General features: G+C 39.7%; 1 pseudogene; it reads left to right on the plus strand.

The window, feature by feature from the left end:
- The first annotated feature begins 1109 nt into the window (after window positions 1–1109).
- Window positions 1110–1193, plus strand: LOC139715106 (U6 spliceosomal RNA; annotated as a pseudogene).
- The last annotated feature ends 13447 nt before the right edge of the window (window positions 1194–14640 follow it).

The raw sequence follows: 14640 nt of genomic DNA on the forward strand, positions 1-14640 counted from the left end.
GTAGAGTTTGGTTGCCAATGTACAGCGGTCACAGACACTAATTTGTGACCTTGAAGCTGAGGATATCTGTACTTCAGGATATGGTGGCTGTGTGACGTTCATTATTCCGATCATTCGTTAATCCGACATTGAAATAAGGTTAGTTATTCCGAAGGTTCGTTATTCTGAAAAAAACAGTGCACGAATGCCCTTTACCTAAATGTTCGTCAATCAATGATAATGATATTAATATGTAGGGGTCTTTAATCCAAATATTTGTGGTGTTATTCCGAAGGCTCGTTATTCCTACAGTTCGCTAGGCCGAAAATAAAACGAGGTTCGTCATTCTGAAGGTTTGTCAAGGCCGTGTCACACCTTTCCGGGCAATCTACGCGGGTTTGTTGCGAGTAGGGATTTTCCAGCACGCAGGAGAATTTTCCACGGGCGGACAAGAATGTTTGCGAGTTTCGCACTTGTGTCTTACATGCTAGACGCGTGCTACTTACCTTCTACTTGCGTGTATTCCGTGTGACCTGCGTGAGAGCTTTGAAACCGATCCGTTTTCTGTTACGAGCGACTTACGGGTACTGCGAAGTACCTGCGTTGGAGTTGCCTGCGAGGTGCTGCCGATAAGGGTCTCCTACTGGTGTTCTGCGTGTACCTCTGCGAGCGAACCCCCACGACTCACTCGTAACAAGTTTTGAGCATGCTCAAAGCCTTGTCATACCGTATCTGGGGAAGTTTTACGGGTTGACTAGCGGGAAACATGTGCTATCCGGAGCTCTCCGCAGTTGGTCAGCACCTGACAGTACCTAGCGCGTATCTCGCCCGTAGTTGCCCGGAGGTGCGCACGCAAGTCCTATTTACCCGCAGCCAAGTGTTGAGCGTGACCAAAACTTTTTCCGGGTGAGTCGCGGGGATTGCCCCGCAGAGGTCCACGCAGAACGCCAGTAGGAAGCCCTTAGCGGCAGCACCTCGCAGGCAACTCCCACGCAGGTACATCGCAGTCCCCCGTATGCGGCTAAGATAATGAAATTCTGTGGGACTTCTGCCATTCCTTCAGAGGAATTCCTTCACTGAGTTGTCAGTTCCCAAGCGCCTGGCACACAGGTCACACAATATACCCGCAAGTGGACAAGAGAAATCTTGAACACGAATATTAAAATTGGAACGATACAGAGAAGATTAGCATGGCCCCTGCAGCAAGGATGACAGGTTGACCAAGCGGTGGTCACGGACGCCGGACGTGTCCACCTCTAGCTCCGAACTTGGAATCTCTGTTATTTGGATAATTTTGATATTTTGATATTTTGGACTCACTTTGCATGTTTTTGGGGCATAGTTGAGGCATATGGAATATACGTCTTTCTAGAAGCACGCCGTCGAACAGTTTTAAGGTAAGCAAACATCCGGAATTTCGCACTTCGCACCAATATAGATATAACTCAACTTTCCCGCCATTTGGCGTCTTGTGAAACCATGGCGGTGGCTGCCGCCTCACGAGAATACGATAGAGCTGTAGACCCCAAAGGGGCTTTTGACCCCAAGGGGACAGACAGCGACACTAGCTATGATAAAGTTCATGAAGAAGATTACAGAGTTGTTTCAGGCAGGCGTAAGAAACGAAAGTACAGAGAAGGCTCAAGTACGGTGGAAGAGATAAGCACCAAAAGGGACTCTATGTCAAATTCCACAGATTCCGAAACGGACTATGACAATTACGAAAACGTCTTTCGTACGCCAAAAGCAAATCCTCCAGATCTGAAAGTGTTTATTACCCCCATCGAGCGTTCCAAGTCTCTTCGCAACATAAGTTTACTGGTAATTGCCAAATCAATCCAAAACGTGTCAGGAAGCCCGCCAGAATTCATGAAAAGTATGAACGCAGGAATCTTAGTTAAATGCCGCAACGAAAAACAACTCAGACAAATTTCCGATATTCAGCAAATCGGTAATGTCCCGGTCAAAACACAAAAGCATCAGAGCGCCAAAGGAGTTATCTCAGGGGTACCCATTGAAATGGGAGAGGAAGAGATCAAGTCAGAACTAAAAAGACAAAAAGTGATTAATGTAAAGAGAATAACTAGAAAAACCTACAACCAGGAAAAGAAAGATACTTTCTACACCCCAACACGCAGTGTCATTTTAACATTTGACTCAAAACAAATCCCTGAAGAGGTAATTCTCTGCTTTCAATCATTTAATGTAAAACAGTGGATTCCACCTGTTGTAAGATGCTTTAAGTGTCAGCGTCACGGTCATACGGCAGCCAACTGCCGTTCAAAGACCCGATGTGTCAGATGTGGGGAATCTCACTCTTTTGAGGAATGTCCCAGAAAAGAAAATCCCCAAATGTGTTAACTGTGGCGACGACCACTCGGCGGCTTACAATGGATGTAAGATGATAAAGAGAGCGAAAGAAATACAAAAGCTAAAGACGGTACATAGTTTGTCATACGCCGAGGCCGCAAGAACGTATCGGGCAAAAGAAGAACAAACAAAAGAAAAGACACAGAAAACTCCTCTTCCCAATCGAGTGAGCTACGCCTCAGCGGCAACCATGGCAACCAATAGTGGCAATCTGCCGGTAGCCGGTGCCGAAGGGTTGGCAAGAACAAAACCACAGAAACAAACGGCGCCACGCATTCTCCCATCTCTCCCTTCCAGTACTGTAAGCCAAGCTGTTGAAACTATCAGCAATCTGATGGTGGGAACAGACAGAAAAACAGATACAAATAAGGGTAATGTAGTGGAAAGCCAAACATCGAACTCAACTACTGACAAAACGGAACAAAAAGGAAATCCACCTGGAAGTAACTTTCTTGTGAATGCTTCAAACGAGGAAATAATTTCCTTTGTGGTCAAAATTGTTCTAATTTTCGTAAGTGAACAAACGGAACCAGAGATACTCGCACTCATTCGTTCTCTTGTGGAACAGGTATTGATCGAAAGATCAAAATGCAGCAGTTAAACAGAAACCTTTTCATGACTGCGCTGGTCATTCTCCAGTGGAACGCCCAAGGGATGAATGCTCATGGAGGGGGAATTGATTAGATATATAAATTCTGAACATGTAGGAGTAATTCATTTGATATGTATACAAGAATCTTGGTTTGCGGAAAATACTGAGTTAAATATTCCCCAATACACCACACTGTCAAGAAACAGAAAAAATGGACAACGTGGTGGAGGGGTAACTATATACGTTCATGACTCAGTAAGTTTTGAGGAGGTTCGAATTTACGAAGAAATAGAGATGCAACTGATTGATATATATTTGGACGATTATGTGTTGTCGGTAGTGAATTATTATAATCCTTGCAAGAAATTGAATGATGATACTCTGAACATGTTACTTTCGAAGGTGAGAGATGTATCGAAAGTATTGATAGTCGGTGATTTTAATTCTCATAATGTATTATGGGGTAGTTTACGAACAGATCTCAACGGTAAATTACTTGAAAAGTTTATGATGTGTAATAACTTAGTTGTTTTAAATGATGGTTCTGGAACAAGACTGGATAGTCACACCGGCAAGACATCTTGTTTAGATCTGTCTATCACATCGGCAACCCTGGCCGGTAAATGCATGTGGCAAGTGTTAACAGAATCACTTGGAAGTGATCATTATGTAGTATGCACTCAGTTATACATTAGCGCAAATCCTTTTCATTTACGTGAAATCAACACAGGAGGCGAAAACCAATCTTTCAGAAAGATCAACTGGAAGAAATTTGCCTCCTTATGTAATGATCAGTTAACTGTTGATTGTGTTGACAAATTCGAGAAAGACGCCTCTTCAACAACGTTGTTTGAAGAATTTATGGTACGCTTAACCAAAATATTAGGAATATCAAGCTACCGCCCAAAAGACACAAAGCGCAACCCTGTCCCATGGTGGACGAAGGATTGTACGGACAAAATAAAACAGAGAAACAAAATACAGAGAAAGTTAAGGAGACAATGGTCAAAGGCTTTGCAAAACGAATTCATACAAAGGAAAGCAGAAGCCCAGAGGACCATCCGTAAAGCCAAACACGACTACTGGCAGTCCTTCAGTGCGAAACTAAACCGCTTCTCCTCAGTTTCAAAGGTATGGCAAACAATAAAGAGGTTAAACGGAATACCTGTGAAACAAAAAAAACATGCCTGCTTTACACTCCGAAGAGGACATTATTATCAACGATAAATGCAAAGCACATGTTTTAGGAAAATATTTCGGTAGTGTAGGCGGGAAAGAGGAAAATGATGAGAATTATAAGGATATATGTGAAGTTTGGGGATCGGTGAGGACAGATTCTGACAGCAGTCGTGAATTAGTTTATAATGAACCTTTTCAGTTCCGGGAATTAGAGAGAGCACTTAGTTCAAGAAAAGGCACAACGCCTGGATTGGATGGAATAGGATATGAGGTTTATTGCAACATGCCCATACATTCTAAAGAACTTTTACTGTTAATTTACAATCGAATTTGGGAAACTGGTCTTATACCACAAGCATGCAAACACTCAATTTTGATCCCAATCCTGAAAGCAAATAAACCCCCCACAGAATTGAGTTCTTACCGACCAATTACATTATTACCCTGTTTTATGAAAATTATGGAAATTATGGTTAAAGAGAGGATAAACTTCTTGGTGGAAAAGAATGATTTATTATCTCCGATACAGAGTGGATTCCGTAAAGGCAGAAGCTGTGTGGATAATATAATTCACCTGGAAAATGAAATACAGAAAAATTTGAAAGTGAGTATTAAAACAGTCGCAGTATTTATTGATCTAGTTAAAGCATATGATAGACTGTGGCCCGAAGCCGTCCTGGTCAAACTGTGGGAAGGCAAACATTCGAGGGAATTTGCTACATTTTATAGCAAACATGCTGTCAAAGCGCACCTTTCAGGTGCGTGTGGGCAATGCATTATCTGAAACAATGGAGATGGTTAACGGATTACCCCAAGGAAGCCCTTTGAGCCCCATTCTGTTCAACCTGATGCTCAGGGATATTCCAGTTGGGCCTAACCCCAAAGTCCTATTATACGCCGACGATTGCGTAATATGGCAATCAGGTAACGACATCACCGAGGTTGTGTTATGCTTACAAGAATACTTGAATATACTTAACGAGTGGTTCAAAAGATGGGGCATGCTCATCTCATCCCCCAAAACAGTGCCAATACTGTTTTCAAGATCCAACAAAGAAGAGCCCATTTTACTCTATCTAGACAAACAACCACTTATTCAGAGAAAAGAACACCGATATCTCGGAGTTATTTTAGACAAGAGGTTAACGTGGAAATCTCATATACAAGACGTAGCATGTAGAAGTAAAAAGAAAATAAATATACTTAAATGTTTGGCATATGTAAAATGGAGTGGTGGAATAAAGGATTTGATAACAGTTTATAAATCCCTTATTCTTTCTTTATTGGATTATGCATGTGAAGCATATGACTCGGCATCTGATTTTGTCAAAAATATACTCAATTCAGTTCAATATCAGGCTCTGACAATATGTTTGGGTAGCAAAGTCGGAACCTCCCTGAGAACTCTCCAAACAGAGTCAGGAGAGATGCCCTTAGATATGCGGAGAAAATTGCTGAGTGCAAGGTATATCAAGAGAATTGAAACAACTCCCGACCACCCCTTGCTGGAAGATGTAGGGGACTGTTGGCAATATAGATTTTATGATAACAAAACTTGTTCAAGTAACTCCTTTGGAAACAGGATAAAGCAGATGAAAGAGGAAGTCTACCTCGATATGCCTGTTGAGCAGGTAACTCCTTTAACTATCCCACTTTGGCAAATCCCAAAAGTGAATGTCTCAACTGAGTTAAGTGGATTAATATCGAAGTCAGATAATCCATTGTTTCAAAATCAAATGAGTTTAGAAATTACACAAAAGAAGTGGAGTCACTACTTGCATGTATACACGGACGGATCCAGAAGTCAAACAGGCATAGTGGGAGCTGCTTTTTTTCGCACCCTATTACAAATACAGTGAATCGAAAAGACTGCAGGATTTCACGTCATCATATAGGTCGGAACTTGCTGCAATTTTTATGGCATTAACCTGGTTGAGACAACTTAGTAATGTGTATACAGGAGTAGTAATTTTTACTGACAGTTTAAGTGCTCTCCGGGCCCTTGAAACATGTAAATTCGAAGATGCTTTTGTGAAAGAAATACACGTTCTTTCGATGCACCTGCTGTTCAGGGGTATGATAGTACACTTTGAATGGGTGCCCGGCCACTGTGGCATCACGGGCAATGAGACAGTAGATAAAGCGGCAAAAACAGCCCTACAAGAGAAACATATCGGAATCAATAATGGACTCAACAAGATGGAAGTTAAATGTGTTTTGAGTAGTTATTTTAACAAGAAGTGGCAAAAAAGATGGGAAGAAACACAGTCCCCTTTAAAAGAAGTACAGAAGTATGTAAGTGGAAAATATGAATGCAGATTAAAAAACAGGAAAGAACAAATACTTATTCATCAAGTCCGTATGGGTAATATTGGACTGAATTATGATAAGTGGAAAGTAAATTTGCATGAAACAGGCAAGTGCCCCTATTGCCCCCGAAAAGGAAAATTTAAGCCATTTTTTATATGATTGTCCGAAATATTTGATAGAGAGAGCCATGTTGATCGCAGACATTGGAGGCAAAGATCAACGGGATATCAGAAAAGTATTATCCACAAAAAATGTTGATCATTTGAGGGCATTAATCTCATATGTGAAGAGAACAAGAAGGTTTTCTAAAAGACTTATATAAGTCTTCTAGAGTTATACAGATAATTATCTTTTGAGTTTTATTTAATTTAGATTTGCACACTGCACAACCGGATGTTTGCTTATTACATAATGAAAAAAAAATGAATTATTGTAAATCATATGTTTATTTCATGGAAAGTATATATGAAATAATATTATAATTTTGATGTTTATATATCGTATTCGGGAGTCTGCTTGTGCACCATATATGCGTTGGGCAGAGGGTCCTGAGTGCGGCAAATGAGGGATCTAGGTCTGTGTGCGCGACCGAGAAGCCTGCTCAATGTAACGAGCCGGGCTGATCAGAGTTTGCCATCAGCATGCACCAGAACTTATTTGTCCCAACCGTATAACAGCAGACACATAGCGCGCATAAAAATGATAGTAAAAAGTTATAATTTTTATTGATTTATTATATGTAAAATAATTATATTATAAAGATAAAGGCGTAAATATTCATATTTGAATGACGCGCCTCAAATACAAAAACAACAACAACAACAACAAGTAGAACTAAAGTAGAACGCGTCCAGCAAGTAAGGCACATGCACTGACTCACTCAAATCCTTGTCCGCCCTCAGAAATTGTCCGGTATGCTGGAAAGTCCCCACACGCAGCAAGCCCGTGTAGCTTGCCCGGAAAGGTGTGACAGGGCCTAAACATGGTTGCGGGTAATAAGATTTGCACGTCCGGGCGATTACGGGTGAGATACGTGCTAGGTACTGTCACGTGCGAGTCATACCATATTTTCCAACAAATGTTTTTAAATGTAACCTTTGTTCGTAAGTTTGTTTGTTTAAAAAAAGATGATTTGTAAATTTGTATGAAAACGTACAGTAATGAATCAACGCTAAGAATGGAAGAGGGAAAACAATCTTGGACGTCCTTTTCCTTCTATTCAGGCTGATTTTTTTATTATTATTTTTTTCTTTTTTTTTCTTTTTTTAATGTTGAGGTAATTTAAGACCCGATCTAAAAAAAAAGGGTGATATTTAGTGCACGAAAGGCACAAGAGACAAATAATATGTCTGGATTCCATTTTTTTTTTCACTTTATCTTACTTTGTTGCGGTAAAAACATAAATATAATAGAAAGTTGTCTGAGCCCAAAATGTCCTTGAAACACCCTGATCAACAAATAAACTTGTTGAAAATAAAGTTTGAATACTTATATTGCAATGTAGGGCCTATAACAAAATATACTGAACGTCAATACAGTCACACTGTGGGCTCTTGTATCAGGTTTAACAAGAAATTAAAAAGTATGTACAATATGTAACAAAGCACTGACAGTTCGAACTTGGTTAAGAAACATCACTATTACATTAGTTATCAACATAATGACAGTCTGTCAACAGAAAACCGAAAAAAATCGTGCACTAACAGTGTGCAAAATCTTTTAAAAGATGTATCTGGGATTCTGGATATTTTCATTTTCACGTTTATCGTAATTTGTTGAGGTACAAGCATAAATGCTGATGGTATAATAGAAAGTTGTCATATTCAAAGATGTCCTTTAATCAACTTCACACACACACACACACACACACACACACATGTATATATATATATATATATATATATACACACACACACACACAAAATGAATAATAAACTTGTTGAAAATAAAGTTCAAAATAATGTTTGTACTGTAATGTATAACAAAGTACTGAAATTCACAACTGACAGTACAGTCTGTTACAATTCGTACTGTGAGCGAAGTGTACAGTTTGTAACAAAGCACTGACAGTCTGAACTTGGTTTATGAAACATCACACAAGATAACGACAACTTCTTTTTTTTTTTCGATAGAATAATGTCTTGAGAGGCATGCAGTGCATGCAAGAGGAGTCGCGTGTCGGCCTCTTTGTGGTTTGATATCAGTGGAACCAGGTTTCTGTAGTGTCCGTTGGCGATAATAAGGACTTTTAGACTATTACGTGGACACGACGCGACGGTGTTCAGACCGCCCGAAAGTGAGAACCAACGTTCTCGGCAACTCCAGTCGACGCCAGAGTAAAAGCATAGATTTCAGTCGACGGTGAGTATGAGTACATGGATGTGGTGACGTCATAATCGTCGCGTCAAAATTAATACAGTGACATCCTCCGCACGCTGCGTCATCAACCCCGTTCACTATTTGGGAGGACGTGAAATCCGTGGAGAACGAGTTCTCGATTCTGCCGGTGGACGTGCCAGGGAACCTGGAGCATGCGCAGTACATTGTATCATGAAATGACGTCATCACGTCGTAGTCCACGTTCTGGATGCGGAATCTAAAAGTCCCTAATCACTGCCCCCTGTCCGGAAGCCACCGCCAATCACGAGCTGCTGCGGAATTCCATTAGGTTGTTGAGACGTTGAGGCACCAGGCTTTTACCAGAAAGGTATACAATTTGAATTGAACGAACTGAACGAATTGAAAGATAATAACAAACACACCATCACTAACTTCTATATAGGCCCTACCATTCTGCGAAACCATCCGACTTTGTCATATTGATGAAGTGCAAGAGTTTAAAAGGTTTATTTACAGTTCCAACAGAGTGACAGAAATACAATTGGCTTCTGACATTACTAATATTACGTCGAGTCAAAAAGAACTGCTTTTAATATACAGCTCAATGAAGTTCAAACACGTACAACTAGAAATATGTAAGTATTCACGTATAGAAGATTCATGATTTCATTCATTTCATTGATCCTGTGACCAATAACAAGGTTTTGAGCGTGCATGGAAGTTAAAAATCTGCGCGAGCATCTATGTGGAAATTTTAGTGAAAATTATAGCTTATTCTGCCGTAGCTCTTGAAATATCCCCTGGGTTTTTTTTTTTTTCATATTTAGGAAGCATATAAATCAAGTATACTTATGGCCAATCTGACATCATGTCATTATCAACATTGTCACCTGAAGTATAAAAAAGAGAGGATTTTCATAGTTTATGACGTAATGTTTGGATTTTTTTTTCAATTCATTGAGGCGTACGTATCTCGGTCATTTTCACCCAATTTTCTCCCAAAGTTCAGTATGTTAGCCAAGGCAATTCTCTTTCGTGATAGTGACCTATATTTCCCCTTTTGATGACGTCGTCGTCGCGACAATTTAGATTTAAGGTGACATGTTAAAATCCGCCTTCTGTACGTGTTATGTCTATGGGAAGTGATTTTTTCCAGCTCTGAATTACTGTGACATTGTTCTCGGAGCTGTATCTCGATTGTCTCAGCTCCTTATTCTCTGAAATAGTGAAATAGTGAAATTCCGATATTTTGTATATGAAACCACAAGCTTTTGTGTTATTTATTCTTTCCATCAGATAACGGGATCATGGTGAAATTTTCAAGTTAAACGTGGAACAGTGAACGGATTTAGGCCGCTTTTGAGCTCCACGTCTTAAGTCTTTGGGGACTTGTTGTGACTAAATTGGTAAAGGGTCTGCATGCCTGTCAATAGGATGCGGGTTCGATGGAGGCCTGACGGGTCCTTTTTTGTTTTGTTTTTCTTTTGTTTTGCCACATTTTTCTAGTTGAGAAAAAAAAAGCTTTCGAGAGTTTTAAGTTACATGTAAAAGTTTTCTTGTTGAATACACAGTTGGCCAGCTTATAACACCAGCACATAATTATACACACACCAACGCATGCAATTTCCCTCTATTTTGTATAAAGTGAAATGTGTGTTGTATGGCATGTAAAGAATGACCAACTGACACTACGGTTCCTGGTTAGGGACTTTTCGATTTTGTGGACGATGACTCCGTTCTCGTTCTACAGTGAGTATCATAAAAAAAAAGTAATCCAAATTTGCAGGGCTATCATTTCTTAATCGTCAGCTGTGGAGAGCACAATGTTATTTCTGAGGAAAGAGGAACTAACGTGCAGTTAGCGTTGCTGTTGATCAATTTGACAGAAAGGCGTATCTCTAGATATACGCTTTTTTCCATGAATATTCACACGTACGTTGCTTAATTTGTCCTAATGACGAATCTCTGGATACATCTTTCTGTCGAATATGGGTTGCAATACTTGTAAATACATCTAGGCAAAAAGGCGTACATGAATAAAACCATTAATTCGAAAGCATTTTTGGACGCTTCAGACAGTAAAATTATCAGATAATAAAATTTGAAGAGCACACGACATTCTAGAAGAAAACTAACTGCCAGCATAAATGGTTTTAATGACTTCTTCATCTGAAGAAAATGTTTAAACTTCCAGGTCATAGGCCTAATTCAATCGACTGTTTAGTAAGCGTTGCAAGGTGTAGATAGGCTCTTTTACCAAAACACACATCAGAGGGGTTTACAAAGGACATGGAGGTTTCAATAATAGTACTCTTTGAAGGAGCGACATGCAATGCACGGGAAATCACTAAACCCCCACTACCCCATCTACGGAGAGGAAACGACAGTTTTTATTACGCTGTGTCACTGCGAATCTGCTCAAGTTTTCTCCTGAACTACCCACTCACTATATTCAATATATGACATTTTATAGACTCCTAAATTAATCAGACACATCTGTATTACTACTAACGTCTATTTTCAAGTAAAGCGCATGCGTCAGCTGCAACTGCACAGTCCACTTTAGTGGTAGGAAAAAAAATAACAGATATGAAAGGAGGAAAACTGTACACCGCATGAAGCATAATATTGCTATCGTTTATATGAGGGCTTCAGGGTTTAAGGAAAATAATTGTATACCCTGCGCAAAGGTGGACACAACGTTTGAGTGGGAAGATTTTCTTTTGAAAACGAAGAGCTGTTCAATGCTAAGGTTGACTATAATAAATAGAGTCAACATCTAACAACTAGAATAGTAACGGTTTAATCTGAATTGAACGTAAAATAAGAAAGTGATATAATTCAAATATTCTACATGTTTTCACAAAGCAGCGACACGAGTCGTAATCAGTAAGTATACCATTAGATACCATGACAATACAATATTGCTCTCACGCTTGCTCTATTGATTTGTACCAATCACATGTGATTCATGTACAAGCCACTTCATCTCCTCCTTTTATTCGGCTCCTTTGTTAAAATCTCTTCTCAGTGAACAATGGCATTTTAGTTTGTTATGGTCCGCGTCTAGTATAGGTTTTCAATTTCATACTTTTGTCATTCAAGTTCCTATTCCGAGCATTCGATTTCACGCATTCCACGCTCGCAGCACTGAATCAGCAATCAAATTCAAAATCCGGTCATTCGAATTCACTATCCGAGCATTCAAATTCACTGTCGGAGCATTCAAATTCACTATCGGAGCATTCAAATTCACTATCGGAACATTCAAATTCACTATCGGAACATTCAAATTCACTATCGGAGCATTCAAATTTAAGAGAGGAGCACGCATTTCATCAATGAGCAGTCAAATTCATGTCAAGCTGGCGACGGAATCTCGTCGGTCATTCAAATTCGTGAATAGGCAACCACGTTCCAAATAACTGCATTCAATTTAAAAGAAGTCCTGAATTTAGTTGGTTTGGGGTCGTGTAATGCATGTGTTTCTCATTTGGCTTTGAATATATTGGGATTTACGATGATTATTTATTTTGCAGTAGAGGTCCACCTGTTCATTGACAATTTTGAACTCGCGCTTAGCAAATAGGAATATACAGGCACATGTCCCTCGGATTGGACATAAAATGGCGGTCCCATGTGTGAGAGAGTCACAACTCATGCACGTAAAAGATCCCATTTCATTTATTCATCGCAAAGAGTAGAACATCAAACTGGACCCCATATTATTTAAGACCAGCTTTTGCAGCTGAATATGGGTTTTGCAGCTGAATATGGGTTATCCAGCCATCTACTTTGATGGAAAACGAAACAAACAAGCAAAAATTAGGCACTGTATAGGCCTACAGACGAGCATAATACGGAGGGTTGGTTGACACTTTCGAGGAAAAGAAGACAATTTCGACTATATTGAAACTGATACTTAAACATTGTATACGCGTTGTTTGTTGTGTATTGCTGTCTTATTGATTTACTTTTACGAGACTATGTGAGATCATTGTGTGTCAGTTTGTCTTTAAGTTTATGAATTGTCATTATCATGATTATGTGGTTGGTGTTGGGGCGTTGTCAGCATGCAGTATCACCAAGAAATATGATTACTAGTCGTTGTGTTGTTTGGATGCACTGCTGATTGGACATTGCAATTTGAAATTTATTGAGATGAAAAACAAAGAATACATGAACAGAGAACAATGTAGAACCTGTAAACAACCATAATTACAATATATGCAAGCCTTTATTGGTTGTGTTGGCCCTTTTCCCTTTCTTAAAAGTCTACTCCATTTTCCTCGTTAAATTGATTGCACGAAGTAGGAAGTGATCGCCTAAAAATGAATTTGAACGCTCCAAACAAGCTCATTGGGACTATCACGTGACTATCGCATGAATTTGAATGCACGAGTAGGAAAGTCGGTGCTCGCATTTTGAATTTGAATGCCCAATCGTGAATTTGATTTCCCGAAAATGAAATAGAACGCACATAAATGAAATTGATCGCTCGGATTCTGAATTTGAATGCCCGAATATTTTCGCGTGCGTGCGCTATACGTGAATTTGAATGCACATTAATGAATTTGAGTGACAAAAGTATGAAATTGACCGGGAAAACCTATACTTTTGGCTCATTCTCACAGGGATCAGTTGAGAAGATCACTCGCTCTTTCATGAGTTTGGAGCTGATCTCAAAAAACCCGACGATCCTGGAAGACAACCCAGTCGATAAAAAAGTTCAGAGAAGTCGTCGAGGTGTGGACTCTTCTGAGACTCCGAATCTGCCAGCAACACAGCAAAGCAGTGATCAAAATCCCCAGGGGTCTTTTGAATTGCCATTGCTTTCTGGTAAGTAGGGATTGCTTGAATTACCAGCCTGACTCCTATATGTAGTTAATACGAAGTTCAATATACATAACAAGTACGGAGTGAGGAAAGTAACTCATGTACAGGTTTCAATGTCTGAACTTTTTTTATATTTATATAAATACGCTTTATACTAATCTATTATGATTACATGCTCCACTTCGCAAATATCGCTTAAAACAGAAAAAGTCATGGAGCTAGAGTGTAATGTCACTCTAGTTTAAAGACGAGGCGTGATTTTGTAAATTTTCGATCACGTCCATGTAGGTATTCGTAATAATAATAATAATGATAATTTACAGTGCTTATATACCGCAACACACAAAGTGATAATGTCCCTATCCGCTCAAAAATGAAAAGATGACACAAAAATTACAATTCCAATTACAGTGTAATTCGTAATTACAAGTACCACAAATTTGTAACAGGCAGTCTTTGATTGCGTTCTTCTTTTTCATGACAGGTCAGTGTCTTCTGTGTCCTTCTGGCGTTCCTGGTCCCCGAGGACCGCCCGGTCCGCCCGGTGTGGCTGGCGCGGATGGTCGCGACGGTAAAGACGTTCTACGCGATATGCGAGGTACAGTTTGAAATGACGGTAGATTTACTTCTTTATTTGTAAAATCTCACTTTCGTCTTTCTCCTTTTTCGAGAGATTTGAAAGAGGATAGGTCATTTTTAGGGGGCGCGAATTTAAACAAGTCAACAAATTTTAGAACTCTCTCCTAATTATAATATCAGCTTTAATGCCTCTGGTATCATAAATAGGTATGGGCAGGAAAGTCTATCAGCACGAGAGCTGATATTGGAACTATAGTGCTTGATTCTGTTTGTATAATTATCATTGTTTTGATTAAGGTGTGGATGGAAGTCCAGAGATAGCGCAAGAGCCTGCCAAGATAACTTCGAATTCAAAAGACGATGCGTCAACCTTGCAGGATGATGGACAGGATGGTGAACAGACGCACAGTGACGATCTTACGGTCAGTGGAAACGGGGCCGTCTACGTGAGATGG

The sequence above is a fragment of the Diadema antillarum genome, unplaced genomic scaffold (assembly GCF_040938485.1).
Source record: "Diadema antillarum isolate AM-2024a unplaced genomic scaffold, OU_Dant_1.0 seq00002794_RagTag, whole genome shotgun sequence".
Lineage (NCBI taxonomy): Eukaryota > Metazoa > Echinodermata > Echinoidea > Diadematoida > Diadematidae > Diadema > Diadema antillarum.